Source organism: Mesoplodon densirostris, chromosome 15 (assembly GCF_025265405.1).
Source record: "Mesoplodon densirostris isolate mMesDen1 chromosome 15, mMesDen1 primary haplotype, whole genome shotgun sequence".
In the NCBI taxonomy this organism is placed as follows: domain Eukaryota; kingdom Metazoa; phylum Chordata; class Mammalia; order Artiodactyla; family Ziphiidae; genus Mesoplodon; species Mesoplodon densirostris.
In genome coordinates this window covers 10,902,124-10,928,125 of record NC_082675.1, presented here as the reverse complement: position 1 = coordinate 10,928,125, position 26,002 = coordinate 10,902,124, and the positions used below count along the sequence as shown (strand labels likewise).

General features: G+C 43.1%; 1 pseudogene; it reads right to left on the bottom strand.

The window, feature by feature from the left end:
• Window positions 1–21,960, bottom strand: part of LOC132503233 (NADH-ubiquinone oxidoreductase chain 5-like) — a 35,494-nt pseudogene extending 13,534 nt beyond the window's left edge.
• Window positions 21,961–26,002: the final 4,042 nt, after the last annotated feature.

The window sequence follows — 26,002 nt, the reverse complement described above, 5'->3', positions numbered from 1 at the left end:
ACTAGTGTTGCTTCTAATAACATGTAGAATAGAATCAATTCTGTGGCTGTTAATATTATAATTAGGAACATCTGTAGCACGATTAGTATAACCTTTTCCAAGCTGGTGATTCTTTAGACAGGTGGCACTGGCTGGCTATGAGTATTCGTGGTAGGAGTCATGTTTCTAGAATTCGTAAAGGTGCTGATAGGGAGTAGAAGAAGATTAATGAAAAGTAAAGGCTGTTGTGGTTAAACTCTTTAAGAAGAAATAGACTGATAAAACTAATTAGTAAGCTGTAGGTTGTGATTCAAGTTATATTATTTTTTGATAATTATATTAATGGCATTAATATAATAGTTGGGGCAATAATTTTTAACATTGGAGAAGGTTAAGATTTTGTAGGTAATCAACGCTGTAGGTATTTGATACAATTATTAATAGGGAAAATCCTAGTGCAGCTTCACAGGCTACAAATACTAGTAAGATGAGCCTACTATTAAGCTTGCTTTCCTCCCTGTAGAGCCTTCCCTCCCGATGAGGGGGACAGCTGGATAGCTGGCTGGCTCACTAGCTCTCCCCCTTGTAGAGAGGCGAAGCCCCAGAAAGCAGACTCTGAGACGGAGTTAGCGCCAGGATGTTTATTAAAGAATGCCCTTGAAATCAACACCTATAAAAGGAAGGAGAAGGAAGCAGGGATGGGCAGGGGGGAAGGCGAGCCACAGTGCAGGCTCAGCAACAGCCCGAGCCAACCCTACAGGGAGCTCTGAAGCTAGGACGACGTTGTCCTAAACTTGGCTAGGGTGGCTAAGCCTTCATAAACCCGCATCAATCAGTCACTGGACGTGGGCTTCCCAGAACAAGGTGCATCCTTGGCAAGACAGCTCTCTGCAGCTGAGACAATTTCTAAAGGGACTGACAACTGAAGGTCGTCTGCCAGCAGCACTCCCAGCAGCTAGGGCAAGGAGTCCTTCAGTGAAGGGAGGTATGGATGGCACTTCACAGTGTCCAACGCAGTAGGGGGTGGGGTAGATGAGACAATGAAAGGAAAGACGCCAATAAGGATGTCTTATTCATCAGGTTACCACTGTGGGCAATCAGATTATCCTGCCTGGGATGGCAAGGGAGCTGGTATATTTATCCATCAGCTAGCATCAGTCATTGGTCGAGTGCTAATCCCCAGGAGCACTAACTCTCCAGCATTTCCTGGGCACAGGCTCACTGGGCTCCGGTTACCAGAGAAAGCCATCAGGCAGTCACAGCCTTGGGCTGAACTTTGTAGATAATTGCGTGGAAACAGGTAACAGTAGTCTCCATTTGCAATTAACATGCATCAAGAACATTTGGATTTCTATAACCCAATTAAAAAAAAAAAGAACATTTGGATTTTGCCTTGCGTGGGGAGTAGGAAGAAATTCCCAGGGCTTCATCAGAGAAGCAACTTATAATTTCTCTTTGGCTCTCCAAGACTACAGCATTCAGGTATAACTCTATTTCTAAAATGTTTTCTCTGCCAAGAGTAAGGAAGAACTTAGGCTAGACATGAAGGATGATTTTGTGACTGAAAAGGTTGAGAGTCCCTAGAATAGTTTACGAAAAGAAATGTGAGTTTCTGTGAAATTCCAAAACCACCCTCTCCTGGAGATCTTATTCATTCAACAAATTGGGTGTCTACTGTGTGCTAGGCACTACAGAAATTTCTGGAAACACAGTGTCACGAAAATCAAATGCTATTCCCGTCCTCATGAAACATAGTCTAGTGAGGAGGTCAGACACTAAAATGATCCTCCAAATTAAAAAAAATTACATCCGGAGAAACAGAATGATATGGAAACATTTAGAAGGAAGACCTGACTCATAGTGGAAGTGGCAGTAAGAGGTTGAGAAGGCTTCCCTGAGCAAGGAACACTGAGCTGAGGTATGAAGGGTGAATAGGTGTTAACTTGTGGGAAGAGCATTGCTTTCAGAGGGAACAGCATGTACAAAACCTCTGAAGTTTTGAAGGAGCTTGGGTGACAGAAATCTGAAAAAAAAAAAACCAATAGATTTGGAATACAGAGAATAAAGGGAAAAGAGTAGTTTAAGATATATTTTATTTTCAAATTTTATATAGTTCCCCCCCATTAAAAAATTAATACTCAGGAAAATAAAAGCTAGAAAAGTGGGAGATAAAGTGAAACATAATCTCACAAAATACAGCTGCCTAAACATATCTCTGGAATTTCGGAATTATAGAGCTTGAGAGGTCAACAGGGCCAGGAAACTGAAGCTCAGAGAGGGTGAGTGACTTGCTAAAGTCACACAGCTAATGAGTGGTAGGTATCCTACCAGGAGTATTTTCTGTTTGAATAGTTAATATTTAATTAAATGTATCAGGAAAAATATTAATTGTTTATCAAACTTTTGATCTCATGGATGGTAATGCTTAGATGAGGTTATGTGGGCAAGTGAGGTGGTTTAAAGTAAACAAAAGCTTAATAAATAATTCTACAGTCGATATATGAATGTGGCAGAACCCACCAATGTGTTAAGCAAATGGCTGACACATAGGAATGTGTGAACCACACCATGCTGACTGGCAACCCTCTGCCCATAGTAGTTTAGGTAAATTACTAGGGACAAGAGATTTTCTAGCTAACCTCAGAAAGTCCCTTTTGGACTTTGCTTTCAAAGCAGTCAGGGCCCTTTTCAGCTAGTTTCTTTCTTTCCTTTTTTTTTTTTTTTTAATCCCCATATCCCCTCCCTCTTGAGCCTCCCTCCCACCCTCCCTATCAGCTTGTTTCTTTCTCTGGTTTTCCTCTCCATGAAAACATCCCCTTGGTTCATCTCTCTTTAAACTATGGGGGCGGGTGGGGTAGGGAGAAAGTAAAAGGTTACTGACTTCATGTAACCCTAAAAATAACAACCATGAATATAACTTGGGTTAAGGCAGATGAGAGATTTGTGAAGGGGGCTGTGAACACCCTTCAGAGATTGGGCAGTTAATGAATGTGAACTTTGGAAGCAGATTAAGGCAGTCTGGCAGATAAACCCCTTAGCAGGAAGGTTATGCTTACTAAGAAACCCATAATTTACTTGGTTCCCTTTTTTCCAGGTTGGTTCTTTAGGAAAACTGGCTGCCCCTCCTCATGAGGTCTTGGGCCAAGCTCAAGGGTGGTGTGGAAGGCAGGCACAGGAAGAATACTTGCTGATCAGTGGGCACGAGTTTCTGCTGGAAAAGTCTCCTTCTGAGAGCTGGTGTGGTCAGGGCTGATTTATCCATTGGCACAGTAGGTGCAGTGCCTAGAGTCCACAGAAATGGTTTAATTTCCTCTAAAATCAGAAGACAAACAGGAATATAACCCAGCCTGGGTTATATTTGTCTTTATGCCAACACATTCGTAAAATACAATTTTAAATATATATGTTTTTATGGAGGAAGGGACTCATGAAGACAGAAGTGCCTAAGACCCATAAAAGTCATAATGTGGCCCTAGGTATGGTGGACATCTTTATTTTTATCTGTCCACCCTCTAGACCCTCTTCTGGTTACAAAACCTCAGTTTTACTTTGGGGAACCACTCTTCCTATATCTTCAGTCCTGTGAGATTCAGATGGGTTTCTTGTCAATCCTGGCTCCAGAAATGGCCATGTGACTCAGGCCCAGACAATCAGAAGCCCATATCCCTTGTCCTCTGCGATTGGTTTAGGATGAGTCAGTGACCTGAGTGGGGCCAATCAGGGCCAACAAGACTCAATTCTGGGACTTTTCATGGAATTGTGGGAAGTGAGAAATAGAATAGTAGGCAGGAGATGCTAGCCACCGTCTTTACCACTAGATGGGGAACGTTTGAGAAAGAAGCTCTAAGCAGAAAAGTTTCTGAGTTTCTAGCAGTATGAGTTTGGAGACTTCAACTTCAGAGCTGGGACACCTCCCTACACCTGGCTGTCTCTGGAGAGAATCTGATTGGTTCATCCTCAGTCAAGTGTCCACTTCTTGTCCAGTTAGCTGTAGCTAAGGGGTAGGGTGGCAGAGTAGAGTTATACAGACATGGTTGTCAAGACTCAGTGCTGTGGGAATCTTGGGTTGGGCAGATGTCAAATCTCGGTTAGTTACTAGATTATTTTTTTCAGGTTGGGAAGCTGTGGAATGTCAGGTGACATGGCTTGGCTTCTGATTTTGAGAGGGAGACTTCAAGAAGCTTTGATCTAATTCAGAATTTCTCAAACCGTGTTCTGGGACACTAGTGTCAGTGGGGATATTTGAAAGGATTTTGTGGTCAAGTATGTTTGGGAAATGGCAGCTTAAATAATGTCATGCAGACTTCTTTCCTGCAGGACTTCTTGGATAATATGTTCATATGCATTATGAATCTTCAGGGGAGGAAGAAATAGAAGGTCCAATATTTCTCAGACTTGTATGACCACCAAACTAGGGATTTCAAAGAATTTCTAGCTTTGTAAGAAACTGCTACTTTGAGGAATACAGTTTAAGAAATGATGGTCAAGCTCATTAACCTTGAGAGTATTAAATGCCACAAAGGAAAAACATTTAAAAATCCAAAACCTTAAAAAAATGCCCCTTTTCTTAAGGATGCACCCAGAATTTGACAAATTCATGGTTTTTCCTACTAAGAGATGTGGAATCTTGTACCAGCTCCATCAATATTAATAATAAAGTACTAGCCTTATCTAATGTTTATTGTAAGTCCTAGGAAACTGTGCTAGGGGGGTTTTATCTCTTTTAATCCTTATCAGAATATAAGGAAGTAGGTGCTATGATTAGTCCCAGTTTATAGCTGAGAAAAGTGAGGCACAGAGAGAGAAAGTAAATTGAATATGATGGAGGTAAAATCTGAATCTAGGTTGTCCAACTTCAGAGTCCTGCCCCCAAACCCATTCTGATGCTAAAATAACTTGCCTGTTACATTAGGCAAGTCTCTTATTGTATCTCAGTTCCTTGATCTGTAAATTGAGTGCATCAGACTAGAAAATCTTTTTTTTTTAATTTTTGGATTTTATTTTATTTATTTTTTTATACAGCAGATTCTTATTAGGCATCAATTTTATACACATCAGTGTATACATGTCAATCCCATCTCCCAATTCATCCCACCACCACCCCCTGCTGCTTCCCCCACTTGGTGTCCATACGTTTGTTCTCTACATCTGTGTCTCAATTTCTACCCTGCAAACCAGTTCATCTGTAACATTTTTCTAGGTTCCACATATATGCGTTAATATACAGTATTTGTTTTTCTCTTTCTGACTCACTTCATTCGGTATGACAGTCTCTAAATTCATCCATGTCTCTACAAATGACCCAATTTCGTTCCTTTATATGGCTGAGTAATATTCCATTGTATATATGTACCACATCTTCTTTATCCATTCGTCTGGCGATGGACGTTTAGGTTGCTTGCATGACCTGACTATTGTAAACAGTGCTGCAATGAACATTGGGGTGCATGTGTCTTTTTGAATTATGGTTTTCTCTGGGTATATGCCCAGTAGTGGGATTGCTGGGTCATATGGTATTTCTATTTTTAGTTTTTTAAGGAATCTCCATACTGTTCTCCATAGTGGCTGTATCAATTTACATTCCCACCAACAGTGCAAGAGGGTTCCCTTTTCTCCACACCCTCTCCAGCATTTATTGTTTGTAGATTTTCTGATGATGCCCATTCTAACTGGTGTGAGGTGATACCTCATTGTAGTTTTGATTTGCATTTCTCTAATAATTAGTGATGTTGAGCAGCTTTTCATGTGCCTCTTGGCCATCTGTATGTCTTCTTTGAAGAAATGTCTATTTAGGTCTTCTGCCCATTTTTGGATTGGGTTGTTTGTTTTTTTGATACTGAGCTGCATGAGCTGTTTATATATTTTGCAGATTAATCCTTTGTCTGTTGATTCGTTTGAAAATATTTTCTCCCATTCTGAGGGTTGTCTTTTCGTCTTGTTTATGGTTTCCTTTGCTGTGCAAAAGCTTTTAAGTTTCATTAGGTCCCATTTGTTTGTTTTTGTTTTTATTTCCATTACTCTAGGAGGTGGATCAAAAATGATCTTGCTGTGATTTATGTCAAAGAGTGTTCTTCGTATGTTTTCCTCTAAGAGTTTTATAGTGTCCGGTCTTACATTTAGGTCTCTAATCCATTTTGAGTTTATTTTTGTGTATGGTGTTAGGGAGTGTTCTAATTTCATTCTTTTACATGTAGCTGTCCAGTTTTCCCAGCACCACTTATTGAAGAGACTGTCTTTTCTCCATTGTATATCCTTGCCTCCTTTGTCATAGATTAGTTGACCATCGGTGTGTGGGTTTATTTCTGGGCTTTCTATCTTGTTCCATTGATCTATGTTTCTGTGTTTGTGCCAGTACCATATTGTCTTGATTACTGTAGCTTTGCAGTATAGTCTGAAGCCAGGGAGTCTGATTCCTCCAGCTCCGTTTTTTTCCCTCAAGACTGCTTTGGCTATTCAGGGTCTTTTGTATCTCCATACAAATTTTAAGATTTTTTGTTCTAGACTAGAAACTCTTAAAGCAATCCAGCTGTATCTAGAATTTCCATGATTTTGTGATTTGATATCTGTAATCCCACCTTAAGGAGAGCAGCCATTGATAAAATGTTTTCCTTGCTGTAAAATGAAGCAATTGAAGACGTGGAGGAGAGTGGAGGTAGAACTGGGAAACTTCAGACAACTGCTTAGAAACAGGAGCAGCCACCCTGAATGAAGGTCTCACCTATGCAAAATGACATGCTGGTGAACTAAGGGAACCTTTGCAAATCAGGTCTCCAGAGGAGTCTCTATTGATTGTCAATCTGAATTTAGCTGAGATGTCAGATGCCCAGACAGACATCAGTGGCTGCTCCAGAAACACCGGCTTCTTTCCTGGCATGTGTCAGGTGGGTGTTTGGACCAGTCTCAGAAGTTCACTGGTTTCCCATCCATCAACCCGAGGCAGGCAGGCCCTGAGTCATCTCACATCCTTCTGGCTCTGCATTGCTCACATGTGACAAGTGTCAAGTGCCAGAATTGATGCTTCCTTGGAAAGCAAGAGGACAGGATGGAGGAGGCATGTTAAGGAGACACTTGATGATATTTACTATGTATCCCTGGACCACTTTACACCTTCCATCTCATGAAGGTCTGAAATTGACCCTGAGAGATGGGTAATAATAAAAATAGCTAAAATTTATTGAGCACATATTATATTTCAGGCATAGAGATGAATGCTTTAAGTATATTATTTCATGTCATTATTTCACTGAGGTCAATACAACTAGAGTGACCATATATTCTAGTTTATGTGGGACAGTCCTGATTCACACCTGCTATTCTGGCCTTATCATTACTAGCACTCATTTCACCCTCAAAAGAATGCTATTTTGCACAGTAAATTGTATAGTCACCTTAGGTGTGGTCAGACTGCCTGGGTTAAACTCTAATACTGCTATTAAGAGCTATGTACTACCTGTCTCAATTTCTTCGCATAAAATGAGGCTAATAATAGAAGTATCTCTCACTACTATCTAAATTATTTTTATTCAAATTCAAGAACTGAATAGATCAATATAGCAAAATATATATAAGTATAACTTGATAGGATTGTGTGTGTAAATATATATATTAATTTATATATAAGACATATATATGTGTGTGTGTGCATATATGGCTTAACAGACTGCCTGGCATTTAGCAAGTGTTTATAATGTGGTAGCTTTTTACTCCTCTGTTTTTCTGCCTGTAAAATGGCAACAATATCTTATGTTTGTGGCACCTGATTTGTCAGGTGCTCAGTGAATGGTTCTGCTTATTGTCTTAATCTTGCTAAATGGAAGCATTTTTTCCCCCAAGCTCCCTCTGAGGTGGATTGCCATATTTCAGGCTAAGAAAATGGCTATATCCCTCCACCCGGTGGTTAAAAAATTTTTTTCTGGTTAATAATATGAAGAAGAGGCAATGCCATGCCCTGGATTGTGGAAGAGGTCCTGGAGATACTGCCCTTGCATTGACATGGAAGGGTGCTAGAAGGGTTCTCTCCGAGGTCTGAGCACTGTCTCAATTTGTAACCAGAAGGTTGCATTTTGAGACACTTGGGTGCATTTGGTGGTAGACAAATAAATGGTTTGTGTTCAGTGAGTATCGTGGCCCTGCAACTGAAAAATGAGCTGAAATATTAATAGGTCTTATCAACTGCTGTGTGATTGCACAGTTGAAAAGGCACAGGAAGCCTTTGGGACAATTGCTATGTGCTAGAACAGAAATGATAGAAAAGGAAAAAAGCTGTGGGTTGGGGAGAGTGTCTGTCCAAATAGAGCAGGGTTTTATACGGGCACAGGGAGTACATATTGTTATACTTATAGGTGGATCGTGCCCCTTAGGATTATCAATAAGCCACTTGGATCCACGATAGAGGAATACACAAAAGACTGGGTTGAATTAGATGATGGTCACAGGTAAAATGATGAAATAGGAAAGGTTTAGTATTAAGCACCCTCTTCACAGCCTTCATATCATCCCACAACTTGGATTTAAGAACATATCCCCATGTCTTAGAACCTACTGTCTGGACCTGCCTGCTACAGCTCCATATCCTGTGGGAGAACCTGTATATTTAGGAATACATTTAGCTGCGAGTAAAACTCATCTGTAATAGCTTATAACAAGAGGTCAGGAGGTAAATGGTTACTGGTGTTGGTTCATTGAGTGGCTTGGGAATGTCAGGGCCAGTGTATCTGTTCTTTCCTCAGCCTTTCCTTTATGCTTGTTATCTTAAGATCATGTGATAGCTGCTTCAGTTTCAGACATCTCATATATGTTCAAGACAGAAAGAAGGCAGGCAGGGAAAAAGGCAAAGGCACCAAACCAGCTGCTTTGTCTCCTCTTACCAGAAAAGCAAATGCTTTTTCAGGGCTGCCCGCTCAGTAGATTTTGCTTACATTTATTGGCTGTACCTGGGCCACATGACCACCTTAGCTACAAGAGAGGCTGGGAAGAGCGACAAGATTGTCATGATCAATTTAGAGCAATCATGATCCATTGCCTGGAATTGACACTTTACTTTTCCAAGTAAGATTTGGTTCTGTTATCAAGAAAGAAGGGGAATAGATATTGTTGAGGCAATTAACAGTGTCTTCCATGATCCTTTTTCTTTTTTTTTTTTTGCGGTATGTGGGTCTCTCACTGTTGTGGCCTCTCCCGTTGCGGAGCACAGGCTCTGGACGCGCAGGCTCAGCGGCCATGGCTCACGGGCCCAGCCGCTCCGCGGCATGTGGGATCCTCCCGGACCAGGGCATGAACCCGTGTCCCCTGCATCAGCAGGCAGACTCTCAACCACTGTGCCACCAGGGAAGCCCCGATCCTTTTTCTTTTTAATCTGAGGTAGTAGTCTGGGGAAACTGATTTCTATTACTTTTTAAATACCTTTAGAGCCTTGAACTATGTTTGTAGCTGTTCAGAAAATGTTTAAATGAATAAATGACTGAGTGTATTTCTGCTGAATTATAAAATAGGCCCAAGCAGTCTCATTTTCTGTTAATATATTGATATTTTGGCTCAGGGCTAGGGTTTTTATAAAAACACATCTTAATTTGAAAGTGAGGTTCTAACAATGTGGATTCCAGCTAACAGCAGGTCAGCAAGGGCAGATCTCATTTTCATAAAGCATTGGAGTATGTATTACCCCTCGGCTGAGGCTTTGGTTACTTTTCCGTCTTATGAGGAGAGTCCTAACCTATCAGCCCTGGAATGAGTCTTTGATGACAATAATCAACAGGTAGAATTTTGGTTTTTTTTGTTTTTTTGGTTTTTTTTTGCTTTATAACAAATTTAATCAGTTATACATATACATATGTTCCCATATCCCCTCCCTTTTGCGTCTCCCTCCCACCCTCCCTATCCCACCCCTCAAGGCGGTCACAAAGCACCGAGCTGATCTCCCTGTGAACAGGTAGAATTTTGAACACTTGCCATCTGCTAGGTGCTCTACTAGGGCTTTAAAATTATCAATTCACTTGATCCTTACGATGAACCTATGAGGTAGATGCTATTACAATCCCTATTTTATAGAGGTGGAAATTAAGATCCAGAGGGATTTAATAGTCCACCTTAGTTCACACATATGGTAAGTGGGGGAGCTTGGATTCAACCCTAGACAGCCTGGTTCCAGTGCCCATGCTCATATCCCTCAGGCAATAATAACACTGGCCTGAGGCCTCTTTGCAGTGTGTTTTCTCTGTACCACTGTGTGGCCTGCCAGGCTATTTCCCCACATCCTGACACTTCTCCCACGTCTAGTGATAATAATACTGGCCTGTGGCCTCTCTAATAATAATAGCTATCCTTGATTGAGAGTCTGTTTCTGCAAAACTGGCACCCATCATGTAACATGGGTTTACCCAAGCATGTTACCTACATTTTCTCATTTGATTTTCACAACAACCCTATGAGATAACTACAAAGAGCAAAGAAGCAAAGACACAGAGAGGTTCAGTGACTTGGCCCTGGATTACAGAGCTTATGTAGGGTGAATTCAGGCTTATCTAGGCTCCAAGCTCAGCATCTTTCCTTGTGTTATTTTACATCCTGTGAGATCTGTTCTCTTTAAACCCCTCATTTAGAGATGAGATTAAACAGAAATAGGATGAAGAAATGCTCACTGAGGATGATTAGGTGTTAGGAGATCTGTGAGGTAGGAGTTATTATCTCCTTTTTATGTATATTGGTTATGATACCTACAAAAAAAATGCTATAACCCCCAACTACCGGAACTTAAGATAGAAACTTATTTCTCCCATGTAACTGGCAGAGTTTGTTGATTTGAAATTGGCTTGCATTTATGAATTCAAGGCAGCTGTTCTACTTCTTGGAATTTCTTAGCCAGCAGAAAGGAGAAAAGGAATGTGGAGGGAAAACAGCTTGCCTTTAGGGGAACAATATATCAATAGTAGTTAAATATACTATGCAGTTTCTCTTACTTACATTTCATTGATCAGAATGTAGTCCCATGGCACCCAGCTGCCAGGCAGACTGGGAAATGTCTACATGGGTGGCCACATGCTCTGGGAAAGGAAGGAGGGAATAATGGATATTTGGGACCTAATCAGCAGTCTGTGCCATAATCACAGATGAGGAAATGGAGGCTCGGAAGGGTAAATATTTGTCCAGTACCACATATTTAGTGGAACAGATGGAACATGCACATTTTGAGGAGGACTAGATGTGGGAGAATTGTCAGGATGTGGGGAAATAGCTTGGCAGGCCGGATAGTCGTACAGAGAAAACACACTGCAAAGCCCTGAGTGACAAAAAACAGGCCACAGTGAGAGAGTCAGGTACCCGAAGAGACCATCTTAGAGGTCAATAGAGTGGATAGCTGGGTGCTCATGAATGCGTGCTTAAGAGCAGATGGTGTAATTGGAAGCAATGACAGAATGCAGGGCTTTAGGATTGCATAACACTAGGGCATACCGTTTCCGAACAGAACGGCGGAAGTGGTGCCCCTGGGGTGATGTGACATGGTTGCCTCTGCCACGAAGGCTCTTCTCTCACTGTCCTGTCATAGCGTGGACTCCTTGGGGAAGCAGACTTTGAGATGGGGGTTGGCATGCAGGACGTTTATTAGGGAGAGCCCTTGGGATCAGTACTTATGGGGGAAGGGAAGGATGCAGGATTGAAAAGAGGAGGAAATTGAGCTGTAATGTAGTCTCAGCAGAAACCTCAGCCAGCCTTAGTCGGGGGGAGTTCTGAAGACGGGATGATCTTCCCAACTTGTGTCTGAAGTTGTCTCAACAAGAAGGCTGGGCCTGCATACCCTCTGTTCATCAGTCATAGGGGGCAGGCTGCCCAGGGAAGGGGGCGTGACCTAAATGAGGTATTACTCTTCAGCTGAGGCAATCCCTGAAAGGGCGAACTGCAAAGGGCTCTTCTAAAAAGTACCTCAGCAGGTGGGATAACACACCCTTCGTTTCCGAAGGGGAATCTTGGCACCAACTCACGGCATCCACCGCACCCCTCCGTCAGCACACTGCCTGCCATCCCTCCATCATAGAGTCTGTGTCTTGAAGACTTCGGGCTCTCCAAGAGTTCCCTTTTTCAAATCTCAAACATCCTTGGTTGGGTGGGGTAGGGGTATCTTGAGCGTAGATTTCATTATCGGTTAATTCACAGTTGGTTGAACTATCAGTTCGTCCTTCCCGGGGGTCTGTTGCTAGCATCAGAGAACACTAATGGGATAGATGACTCCCGAAACTGGATGGGACAAGGGACAGGAGGTCTGCCACGAAGCAGAAGGAGAAGCTGAGGGCGAGGCAAAGCCCAGTTCCTCTTTTCCTCACCTAGCTCAAGGAAGATTCTTCCTGGGCCGGGGATGGGGCACCAGAGGGTTCTGAAGTCAGACTTTGCCAACCTCAGAATTCTGCCCGAGGCCAACGCTGTCCCAGACACTCCCTCTTCCTTTTGTGGGAATTTCTAATTTTCTGTTTACCAAGAGGGCTGCCTGTTCAGACTAATGAAAGACCACAGTTTGATCTGATTCAGATTTGATTTTTCTCCCTCCTTCAGCATAAGAGCTCATGCATCTGAGGGCTGCAGCTAAAGAATGATTTTTAAAGACTTCTCATTGGCAAAGAAATCAATGCAAAGAAATCTCCCCTTTCCCCCTCTGCTCTATTCTGCTTTTAATTTTTTCTTTCCTCTCCAATCCCCTGCTAGGAAAGTTTTGTCTGAGGCCATCTAACGTACTTTGTCAGAAAGTTGCCTTGTTAAGGATGGGGGTCCTGCTGCGTGACCTAAGGCGGTGGTGAGATTTCCCTACAGTCTTGGCAATTAACTCAGCTTGAGGAAGAGGTGGAATCCTAAGGCAAAGTCATCTTTCAAGGACAGGGTTATTGCTAATATATCTTCATAGCAGCCTCCAAGGAACAAGTCTCTGGAGGGGGTAGTATTAATTAGAGGGACAGGTCAGAGAGGAATGACCTTCCAAAAAGATGTGGAAGAAAGGGCTTAGGCTCCACTCTGTCACTCAATGGCTGTGCTATCTTGGGTAAATTGGTTAATCTCTCTGAGTCTCAGTTTCCTTATCTATGAAATGGGTGAATACTCTCTACATTTTAGTGAGCTAAGGCAGTGAAGTAACTGGCAAAGAACATAGGCTAGTGTAAAATTAAAAAAAAAATTTGTGGTAGGAACTCAACATGAGAACTGCTCTCTTAAATTTTAAGCCTAGGGCCTCCCTGGTGGCGCAGTGGTTAAGAGTCCGCCTGCCGATGCAGGGGATGCGGGTTCGTGCCCCGGTCTGGGAGGATCCCATATGCCGCGGAGCGGCTGGGCCCGTGAGCCATGGCCGCTGGGCCTGCGCGTCCGGAGCCTGTGCTCCGCAACGGGAGAGGCCGCAGCGGTGAGAGGCCCGCATACCGCAAAAAAAAAAAAAAAAAAAAAAAAAAATTTTAAGCCTACACTGCAGTACTGTTAGTTGTAGGCACAATAGTTTGTACAGCAGATTTCTAGAGCTTATTCATCTTGTGTAACTGAAACTTTATCCCTATTGAATAGCAGCTCCTTACTTCCCCCTCCCCCAGCCACTGGCAGCCACTATTCAGCTCTCTGGTTTTATGAGTTTGACCATTTTAATACCTCGTGTAAGTGAAATCATGCAGTGATGCTGTGACTGGCTTATTTCACTTAACATACTGTCCCCTCAGTGCCCCTACGTTCTTGCATGTGACAGAATTTCCTTCTTTTAAAAGGCTGAATAATACTTCATTGTACGTATGTAGCACATTTTCTCTATCCATAGCAAAAACAAACAAACAAACAAAAAAACCACCTGATTGAAAAATGGGCCAAGGACCTGAATAGACATTTCTCCAAAGAAGATATACAAGGGCTTCCCTGGTGGCGCAGTGGTTGAGAGTCCGCCTGCCGATGCAGGGGACACGGGTTCGTGCCCCGGTCCGGGAAGATCCCACATGCCACGGAGCGGCTGGGCCCGTGAGCCATGGCCGCTGAGCCTGCGCGTCCGGAGCCTGTGCCCCGCAACGGGAGAGGCCACAACAGTGAGGGGCCCACGTACCGCAAAAAAAACCCCAAAAAACCCACAAATGGAGACATATTCAGTGGAGGAGGGGTGTACAAATTGTCAAGCCATTATGACAAAGACACCAAGTCTGGGCCTGGGGGGCGGGGGTCGCTGCCTCCCATAGAGCTGTTCTTCTTCCAGTTATGTCTCAGAAATATATAGTGTGAAGGAGGAGGGTGTGTTGGAATGAAATACTGTATAATTCATTTGTCTTCTTTACTGAGGGAATCTCCCTATAATTTATCGGTAGGAAAGGTTTAAGTGAGTTTTGTAGTTCTTTTTATGTGCCCTTAAGAGGCAGGTTCTACTTTGCCACTGGGAGCTTTTTCATCATTCCCTGAACCACAGGTGGGGAGCATGCTTTAGAAAAAGGAGAGGAATTCTAAGAAAAACAAACAAGCAAGATTTTTCACAACAAAAAGCTCCATGCCCGGGACTTTCCTGGTGGCACAGTGGTTAAGAATCTGCCTGCCAATGCAGGGGACACAGGTTCGAGCCCTGGTCTGGGAAGATCCCACATGCCGTGGAGCAACTAAGCCCGTGCGCCACAACTGCTGAGCCTGCGCTCTAGAGCCTACGAACCACAACTACTGAGCCCACGTGCCACAACTACTGAAGCCCGCGCACCTAGAGCCCGTGCTTTGCAACAAGATAAGCCACTGCAATGAGAAGCCCACGCACCACAACGAAGAGTAGCCCCTGCTTACCACAACTAGAGAAAGCCCGTGCGCAGCAGCGAAGACCCAACACAGCCAAAAATAAATAAATTTTTTAAAAAAGAGAAAAATTCATTAAAAAAAACAAAGCTCCATGCCCAAATGCAAAGAGAAGGCAAACTGTGACCCAGAATGTGAATTTCTTTCTTTCTACCCAATACAGTGAGCATGAACACACACACACACACACACACACACACACACACAGTCCACACATGTGTATAGCCACACACGTAATCCCACATACACAGTCACACATGCACACACACAAACAGATGTACACACATAGTCATGCACACAGACAGACACACACACCACTAGGATTCCCCGAGCACTGGGTTTTTCAGGCGTCTCTGCTTCTAAAATTCTATCAAGTTCCTGGCCGTGAGGCTAGTCTGCCTGGGCTCAAAGTCTGTTTCTGCCCCTTTCTGGCTTTGTATCCTTGGTCAAGTCACTTAACCTCTCTGTGCCTCAGTTTCCTCATATATAAGATGGACATAATAATATGTCTAATTCATAGAGTGGCTGGGAGGACTAAGTGGGTTACTGCATGCATGGTGCTCAGAACAGCGTCTGGCGCACAGTGGCTCTCCATAAATGTTAGTGATTGTTGCTGCTGTGAGTTGGGTAAATTAGTGCTATGATCATCATCACACATCCTCATCCAAACCTCTCTTTTGATGAACGCTGGTGTGCTAGGCTGTGTGCCAAGTGGAATACTTGAATTATCTCCTTTAATCCTCAAAATAGCTGCATGAGGTGGGCACTATTATTTTGTCCCAGAAGGAAATTGAGGCCTAGAAAGATTCAGTAACTTGCCCAAGGTTACCCATCTGGTAAATGGATAAACTGGGACATGAACCTAGGTTTGTTTTATTTCAAGCACTAGTTTTTCACTATAGACAACATATGATCTCAGCCATGGGGTACTTAGTATGGGAAAATTCTCCTCTGCTAGGTTATAAGTGCCCGAGGGACTGTATCTGTCTTGTTCATTGCTTTTTCTCAGCACACAGCATGGAACCCAACTCCAGGAAATCGACTTCCCTTTGAAGGAAAAATGAGTTCATTCACCTTACATCACTGCAACAATTAAATAGGATAATGTCTGCGAAAGAGCCTGGCACATATCAGGGGCTGAGTTAATGGCAACATGAGGATTTTTGTTGGATTAAAGAATAAAAGGATGACTCAGAGTCCCAAATTTTCAGGGACTGTGAGAACAGCCATCAGTGGGGAAAGACAGGGAAATTGGGTTGCTTTAAGGGAACACAAAAAAGTTGGTCTGAGGTAGGTGGAACATGAGGTGCCACCATCTCCCGTGTCCACAGGGAATGATCTAGCAGGCAGATGGGAATCGAGATGAAGGGGTCATGAGAAAAGTAGTGACTCTCCTTAGAGTTGATGGGAGAGCCTTGGATGGTATGCAGCCCCTAAAATGGCCCCGATGATCCCCACCTCCTGGTATATGTACCTTTGTGTAATCCCCTCCTTTTAAGTGTGGATGGGACTTTGACTTGATTCCAGGGCACAGAATAGAGCAGAAGTGATGGGATGTCAATCTGAGATTAGATTATAAAGACGTGGCTTCCATCTTGGGTACATTCCCTTGGATCACTCACTCTTGGGAAAGCCAACTGCTATGTTGTGATGCAGCCCTGTAGAGAAGCCCATGAGTGAACCTGGAAGTGGATTCTCTCTCCCAGTCATGCCTTGAGATGACTGCAGTCCTGGCTGATACCTTGATTGGAGCCTCCTGAGGGACCTTGAACCAGAAACACCTGCTAGGCCACTCCTGGATTCCTAACTGTAAGATAACAAATGTTAGTTGTTTTCAGCTGCTACGTTTTGGGGTCCTTTGTTATGCAGCAGTAGATAACTATTGGGGTCCTTTGTTATGCAGCAGTAGCTAGCTAATACACCTGGGAATGGTTGAGACCAGGAGGGAGAAGATGTGAAGAAAGGAGTCTGAAGTCAGAGCCTGTCCCCACTATAGGTGTAGGAGGAGACAGAGGAACCACTGAAATGAAGAGGAGAGAACGAGAGAGAGAAAAGACTTACTGGTGGGACGCTGGGGCCCAGAAGAAAGCAGCCCAGACCACTGAGGGGAGGAGCAAGTGACTCTGCCATATGACATACAGCAGATTTACCTGGACTGGGAAATGTAGGTCCATAGAGTAGGCTAATCATTTTGTACCCTTTAAACTGATGTTCTTTAAGTATTTGCTTGGCATTAATTTGGAGGAGAGCTTGAGCATCACCTGGGGCAGAGGCCTCTCCTCTAGCGACCCAAGCAATTAGCTCTGGCTCCAGGCTTGCTTTTCGTATTCAGCAAAACATAAGCCCTGCCGTTAAAGAGACCAACCCTCATAGGTAGACAGTTGGGAAGCCTTTGTTGTTATTCGGGCATGCCTCCTGGGGAGATCTCCCAGTCCTTCCCAGAGTAACTGATTAAAGTTTGCTTGCCAGCTGCACACAGTCCTAACTCCTGAGAGGAGTTCTGGTAAACACAATTTTCTTCGTTATATTTCCAGTGATGTTTTGGAGTCCCATATAGACTGGAGCCCTTGGCAGCTGCCTGGCTGCTGTACCAATTAATCAGGTCCAGGAGAAGGGAGCGTGGGGAGAAGCCAATCGATTGGCTGTCATTGACAACCTTGGGCAGAGTTGCAGTGGGGAGGCGGGGGAGGATGCTAGATTAAGCGGAGAGTGAATGTGTCCTGAGGATGTGGAATCAGTGAGTGTGAAGAGGAGCTTTTGAGAAGCTTGATAGATTGAGGAGAGAATAGGCTGAAGGAAAATGGCCCTCACTTTTCTTTAATTACAGGGAAGATCTGAAAATGTTGCTAAGCAATGGGAAAGGGTCCATTAGACAGAGAGACTTCTGTGTAAAAGAGAAGGGGCCATTGAAGGGTAAAGAATGTCAAGAGGAGACAGGAATGAGAAGGACAAAGAGTGGCTGAGAGCTTGGGCTTTAGAGCTGGACGTACTCGGATTTGAATCCCCGCTCTTCCTCTTCCTAGCTGTGCATCCTTGGGCAAGTTGCTTAACCTTTCTGGGCCATTGCCTCGCCTTAAAATGGGGAGAACAGTGCCTGCCTCGCCGGGTTGTTCTAAGAGCTAAATAAGGTAATGTTTTTAGAGTGCTTAGCAGAGTGCCTAGCATTTGGTAATATTAGGTAAATGTTGCTAAAATTAAAAACAAAATCAGAGGTACAGCTAGGGGGGACCTGGTGACATTTAGGAAGGGAACAGAGGGTAAGTGCTTGATCAGTTTTACTCCTGGGACGTTTAAGAAGTTTTCTGACCAGAGAAATCTGAGGGAAATTCTTCTGGCAGCAGGAACTTCTGGGAAAGATTTTTCTCTGTCATAAAAAAAGAGAGTTGAGAAGATAAAGTTCTCTTTTGAATGAATGCCTTTGGATGCTGTTATGTGAGTTGTGGTGCCCGGATCTGTGGCAGCCATTTTGCTACCCTGTGTAGGGGGATGAGGCATCAAGCCTGAGGATGTTGAGTCACTGAACAAACTGTTTTAAATTCTGTATTGTTTAAGCTATTTTTAGTTGGGTGTTCTGTTAACTGTAGTAAAATACATTGTAACTGAACGGTGTCCTCCGAAGAGGAGGCTGCAGGCAACACGCTCAGGGAACTGTAAATAGTTTGGCTGCAGGATAGGGTGGAAGGTAGGAAAGAGAATTCTCAGAAATACAGAAGAAATACAGCCATGGAAGTGAGAAAGAGCTCAGTGTAAATGGAATGTTCCCAGATATTTAAAATCTTAAATTTCTTGATGCTGAAATACAAAGTAAAAGGAGTGAAATAGCTAATGACAAGGGCAGAGATACTTGCAGGGACCAGATGGTGGAGGCTTTGAACATCATGCTGGATGGATATGCTAGGTCGGTGGGGAACCACTGAACGATTTCAAGCATTAGAGACCTTCTGAGCATTAAGATGGGGTAAGATTGGCCTGTCACCGCTTATGTATTTTCTGCTTCTAGATGGCACTTGTATTCCTTGGGATGAAACCCTTATTTATCCTAGATGCATAAACTGCTTATTCCTTTCACTCTGTCTAGGTCACAGATTCCAGGATAAATGGGGGTCCTGGTTTTATTATGAGGACAGACCAGAACATGTGTTAATCTTCAGCAATGTGATATTTCTCATGTACTTTCATTTAGCAGCCTTGTCTCTTATTAAATCGAATTAGTTTCTCTGCTACTAAGAGATCGAGGGAATCCTCAAGATGAAAACGTGTAACTTGAGTCAGATTTAGCGCAGGAGGACCTTGTCCAGGATTGTCTGTCACCCTTTTCAGAGGTTCTTAGCTTCTGGACTCAAGCTTGTCACTCCCTACTCATTGCCAGTTGTTTGCAGGATAATAGACTTTTTAGAAGTTGAAGGCTTTTAGAATGTATGCAGTCTAGTCACTTTGCAGTTGAGGAAACTGAGTCCCAGTGAGACAAAGTGACTTGCTCAGTGTAACACAGCAGATCAGAGACAGAGGTGGAAGTGGAGCACAGTCTTCTGACTCCCAGTCTATTGCCTTCATGGCTTTATCAGGGTGAACACCAATGGTAGACTTTTGAATGCCATCAGTACATAAAAATATTCACCAATGAACTGTCCACTTAAAAAAAATCAACCCCCCTATAGATATTTCTTTTCATTCAATGCTAATCTATCCCTACCTTCCAGCCAGTGTCTCAGTCAGCCTCTTCCTCAGTTATCAGATGTTTTAAACATCTAACAGCGTTAAAGAAATATAATGAAAACTGACTGCAAAGTGGACCTGCAAATCTTGCATAAGATGTGGGATTTCATGAAGCTGATGACAATGATGCTGGCGAACTGCTCACATCTCATGCAGCCCTTGACAACTGAGCACCTGGCAGAGTTAGGTAATTAAAGAAGAGAAAAATCTAGAAGAGTGACCCTACAATGGGAGCTGCCAAGGGGAGGGATGAGGATAGCAGAATTAAGAGACTAGCAGGAAAATTGATGAAGCTGATATTAATGAACTTGCTGTAAAAGTCAAATATGAGGTGAAGCATCTCTACAATATGTTGGGATATAATTTGGTTAGAAGAATTGTGCTCTGTATCAAATAAATCAATAATATATTCTTGGTTTTAAGAATTAGAGTGTGGAATTATAGAGCAACTTAATTATAACTTAAATCTATTTTAATATGGTATATAAACATATTTTCATAATTTTAAGTTTGATTTTAATAAAGTCCCAATCAAACCTTTTCCCCCACTATTTTTAATCAGCTAGGATTTTTTTCAGCTGGAGTGATTTAAACTTTTTTTTTTTTTAATAACATGAAGTTGAGGGAAGGTGGTTTCTGGCTCAGGTGCGTTGGCTCAATAATTCCATAATAATGCCCCTGTAATTCTCTTGTATTTTCCCTCAAAGTTGCAGGATGGCTGTTGCTGTTCCAGCCTTCACATCCGTACTCAATTCAAGAAGGGAATGGGGAGAAGGCTGTGCTGGTCTTGCCTGATTCTTTATTAAATCAGAAAATTGAATAAAGCTTTTCCCAGAAGCTTCATTGAAGATGTCTGCTTATATTTCATAAGACATAACTTCCCTAGTTTCAAAGGAATCTGGCAATTGAGTATTTGGTTTTCCAGCCTTCAAATTAGTGGGAGATGGCAACGGATAAAGGTGTTGTGAGTGACCAGTACCTACTACAATATTTCAAGTGGCCTTTAAAAAAACTCTGATATTAGTTTTTTATGATAGTAGGACTCACCTGCATGTAGAAATGTACCTTCAAGGCCCAAGAAGCTCCCAGAGATCAGTATATCTTGGGACATCTTCAGCAGGGTCTGAAACTGGAAACTGCTTTGGGCAATGTCACCTTGACGTGATTCTGGCTTTTAGAAACAGCAGCAACTGCAATGTGAAAGCAGTTTACTTTTCACATGTGGTATCTCATTTGATTCCTGTAACAACCCCTGTGAGGTACATAAAGCAGGCATTATGTACCTATCACAGATTAGGAAACTGAAACTCAGAAAGATTAAGCCACTTGTCCAAGGTGACCCAGCTGGAAGATAGTAAAGCTGAGATTTTTGAATCTTGATTTGTCCAACTCCAGATTTTTTGCTCTTTCCACTGTGCTGTAATGCTATATATCAGCATTTCCCAAAGCACGTCCCACAGGAATAGTTAAGGCATTCCAAAAAAGGTGGGGGATGATATGTTCAAACAAATTTGAGACCTTCTGTGAGAAAGAGTTAGACAAAGGCTTCTCTGATGTTACATTGTAATTCTCCAAGAGAGGGCTATGATCTGCATGCTTCCCACGATTATTTGAGTATGGAACCTTTAAAAATAAAACATCCCATAGAACTATCCACTCAATGTTCATCTCTCAGACATTGTTGAGCTCTGACCATACGGCAGGCACTTTTCCAGCTCTTGGGAAGCATCGGTGATCAAGATAGACCTGGCCCCTGCCTTGACAGAGCTACCAGTCAGCTTACAGACCACGTCTCCAAACACTCTTTGGGGAAAACTGTGATACTTAGTAGGGTTCACCTATTCCCGGAGAGGGGGTATCCCAAAGGCAATCGCTGACTAGATTCTAGTCCTGGCCTTGCATGGTGGCCTTGACCCAGTTCGATTTGCTCCCTGAAGTCTGCCTGTTGGCTTTCCAGGTATAAAAGGGTACATTCTCTTCCTTTCCTGCCTCCCATGGGAGGAGAGATAGGTGAGCTAACCGGAATATTATAGGAAGAAGAAAAACAGGAGGGGAAGAGTGGTGATGCTTGTCTCACAGGCTGAGAGCCTATGAGGGCAGGTGCCCTAAGACCCTCCACCCTCACTGTGGGATTGGCTGTTCTCCCCTCTCTGCTCATTGCTCTGCTCACCCCCCTGTTATTTCCCTACTCTTCTCTTGTTGCTTTTGAGTTGTTTGTTTTCCCGGATGACAGCTGACCTCTCTGTTTTCAGTCCATTTCTAGAACGAGTGACTGGCTATAAACTATTAAATCCTTGTAAATATTAATGCTTCGTTGCTGTCCCGTTAATTCAGCCTTCTGAATCGAGAGGTCAGGATTAGGCTAATGAGTGGGTCTACGTCATGTTCACCCATGACCACTACCACCATCGCCCCCGTTGCCACCACCAGCAACTCTATAAGGTCTTCCAGCAACCGAGAAACCATCCCTTTCAGAGCCTCGGGGATTTTCATTCTACTTTTTCTCTTCACCAACTACTTTCTAGGGCTCAGAAGGTATATCCTGTAGGGCCATTAAATTTTAAAGAGCTGTTGCTGAAAGGGGCATCCTGAGACCCTTCCTCCCCCACCCCAAAGCCAATTCTAATCTGGTTGGTGCAACATGTCATTTCTCCCTGCTACATCTTTGTTTTATTTCTCATCATTGTCCATCTGGTCAATATAATTCATAATAATAGTGCTGTAGTGAATAAAGTTATTTCCCTCCAAGTTGAGAGAAGTTTCTATGTTTCCAGCTGCTTTTATTTCTAAAGGTGGAGACTTTGCTTGAGTGGGTTATGTAGATATAAAGCAAGTATGTACCCATTGTTCCAGGGGAAGGGCATAGCGGGTATGTTTGGGGATAGATAAAGGCTTTTTCTCCCTATATTCCTTGTTAAACAGATCTTGATGACTTATGGGGGGGGGGGAGAGGGAGAGTTGGATAACTTTGCATAGGAACCTCAGAGGTTCTCGGGAGGAAAAGAGATTGAGGTTCTAACCCTTATCTTTTGACAATTGATTCTTTTTTTAAAAAAATTAATTTATTTATTTTTGGCTGCATTGGGTCTGCGTAGCTGCTTGCGGGCTTTCTCTAGTTGCGGCGAGCGGGGGCTACTCTTCATTGCGGTGCCCGGGCTGCTCCTTGCGGTGGCTTCTCTTGTTGTGGAGCACAGGCTCTAGGCACATGGGCTTCAGTGTTTGTGGCACGTGGGCTCAGTAGTTGTGGCACATGGGCTTAGTTGCTCCATGGCATATGGGATCTTCCCGGACCAGGGCTCGAACCCTTGTCCCCTGCATTGGCAGGTGGATTCTTAACCACTGCGCCACCAGGGAAGCCCATCCTAACCCTTACTTTTTGAAGTGTAATATTATTAGAACATCTTTAATGGACTAGAGAAACCTTGACTAAAGTCAGCTGATTGGACTGTTGGGACTCTGAAGGGAACTCACTATGTAGGAGAGACGGAAGAAGCCGGGATAGTGACTTGGGTCTACATCAGGGCCCAGGTCTTCTTAGGAAATGTTGTAACATATGGGTGATGTTGCCATGCCTTCTGATCTAGCTGTCTTGGCACTGTAAGTGTGCTGTAGGGCTTATCGATGTATGTTTTTGTATGTGTGTTAAGAATAAGTTTGTGACTAATATCCTTCAACATGTATCTATGTATACAAAAGATCCTCCAATATGTATACCTATGTGTACAAGTGTTTCCTTATAATTCTAGAGATGGGCATGCTAGGTCAAAGGGTGTATCAGTCAGCACAGGTAGGATATGCTGCAGTAACAAACAACTCTAAAAATATTAAAACAACAAAGGTTTATTTCCCATTCATCCTACCTATCCGTCTGGGTTATGCTTATGTCTTCTCACACTGGGACCAAGACTGATGGAACATCCACCATGTCAATTACTGATAGTCACCCTGGAAGAAGAAAAGAGTTCTCTGGGTGTTACATTGACAGTTCAGTGTTCTGGCCTGGAAGTGGTATTCAGCTCTTCTTCTTAACAACTCATTAGCCAGAACCATGGATAGTAACTAAGTGGATAATAACTAGGAAGCCATGAAGTTCAATTCTACCATGTGTCTGGAAGGTGGAAAAGCAGAAACCTCGTGAACAGCATCCATGACTCTTTTAAGTGGTGTGAACCTTTTTAAGGCTTGTGGTGCATATTGCCAAACTCTCCTACAGAATGGTTGTGCCAGCTTACACTCTCATGTGTTAAAATGACAAGGACTTGTTTTAATAACTATGCTATACTCCATTTCATGGATGTATCATAAGTCATGTCATCGATTGCCTGCCAATGAGCACTTCTAATTTTTTTCATTACAGAAATGTAATGAATATTTCATACACACGTATATTTGTCCCCTTATTTCTTTAGGATAAATTCATAGAAATTGGATTGCTGAATCAAACTATGTGAACTCTTTTAAGGTTTTTGGTGCATACCATCATATTTCCCTCTCAAAAATGTACCTTTTTATACCACTACCATCAGAACAGAAGAATGCCTGTTTCGATTTGGAAAGAGTGTTTGTAACAGCTGTGAGTGTCCTCTGAGTTTCTTGATTCCAGTCTCCAAGTCTCGATACTCCTGACCTTGGGTGATTAGAGGTTGGATTTGCATCAGGTGAGGAACAAAAGAGAGAGTTTATCTGCAAGGGTCATTTACAGGCTGGGCAGGCACCGAGTGTTCTAACTTGCTTTTGTCTTAACTAGATGTCTGCCTGCTAGATTTACCTTGAAACCCAGCCTCAAATCAGCCAAGCTAATGGATGAGGCTCATCAGATGATAGGAAAACTAATGGGGCACTTGTTCAACAGACTACATCAGCAGACTGCTCAGTTTTCACTGTGACACTGGCCAAGTCAGCCCCACCTGCTGACAGCAGCATAAGGGGAGAGGGCAACTGGCAAATTGAAGCTTTTAGTGTAGTGACTGGGGAAGGACAGATGAAGGAGAGAGTGAGAACAAGCACTTGTCGATGCATTTTCTAACAGTGGACATATAACTTTGGGCAAAGTGAAAGAGCTCCGTGCATTGAGAAGGGATCAGGGTTTTGCTGCACGAGACAGTAGTGAAAATAGAATGTGTGGGGACGCACAGAGCTCTGCCTTAAAGGTTCATGAGACATTTGGGAGACGACGAATCTCAGATTATAATGTCATGATTTGTTTCTCTCTCATGTTTTTTCTGTTTCCACAATAATACTGTTTACTAAGGAGGGAAGAAGAAGAAGCATGGAAAATTGAAAGTAGAGGTTACTATAAAACATTCATTCTAAGCTTTAGTATTGTCCTGCATGCGCTTGTGTGTATGCATAAATATTCACACATACGTATACATGCATCGTTTATACCTCTCTCTAGCCCTGTTTTAATTAGAATATTGTGGCTGCATAGAATAAATCTAACTCAACGTGACTTAACTAATAAGGACATTTATTATCAGTAGGCAGACCATATGATTTATCATTCAAACCAGTAAATTTTGTTCAGGACAAATGCTAAATCAGAAAGTATGCTGGCACAAATGTCAACTGGAACAGTTCCAGGAAAACCAGGATTGTTATGGAATGAACGTTTATGTCTCCCACCCCCAATTCATATGTCTCATCTCTAATGTGATGGTATTTTGGAGATGGGGCTTTTGAAAGGTCATTGTGTCATGAGGGCTTCACCCTCATGAATGGGATTAATGTCCTTGTAAGAAGAGGCCAGAGAGCTAGCTAGCCCTCTCTTTCCATCATGTGAAGATACAAGGAGAAGCTGGTCTTCTGCAGTCTGGAATAGGGCTCTCACCAGAACCTGACCACTCTGATCTCTGACTTCCAGCCTCCAAAAGTGTAGGAATTAAATGTTTATTGTTTAAGCCACTCAGTCTATGGCAATTTGTTATATCAGTCTGAGTTGACTAAGACAAGGATGTGTGATCACCTTACCTTATCCTACGTATCAGGGCATCTGTAGACAGGGCATATCTAGGGTTAATTCTGAGGATCAAAGACACGGAGGCTCTCAAAGACTCAGTGGCTAGCTTTTGTCCTTATACTTTTCCCTTTGAGCTCCGAGATGGCTGCAAGAGTGTTAAACATCATCATCAAAGGCATTGACTTTGTAAGAGCAAGAAATGCATTTCCCAAAGTCCCCAGCAGACTTCCTGTTCATCACAATTGTGTCACATGTCCACGCTTCAGCCAGTCACTGACAAGAGCAGTGGAATTAATATGATTGGTTTTGACCAGTCAAGACTCACCTCTCTCCTGGGGTTAAGAGCGGGGCACAGCCCCAATTCAAGCACTTGGCTGTTAGGAGAGTAAGTAAAGTTGGAGTTCTGTTGGGAAAGAGGTGGGAGGGAACGGTTGTTGGTAGGCAGTCAGAAGGGCTGCCACTCACTCACTCTGGCCAGTTCTCCCGTCTAGGATTAGTTGAGAGGCAGGGCAGGGAGGCAGACATAGATAATCACTGGAGTGCATAAGTCACTGGCAAATAACCAAGGCCCTACAG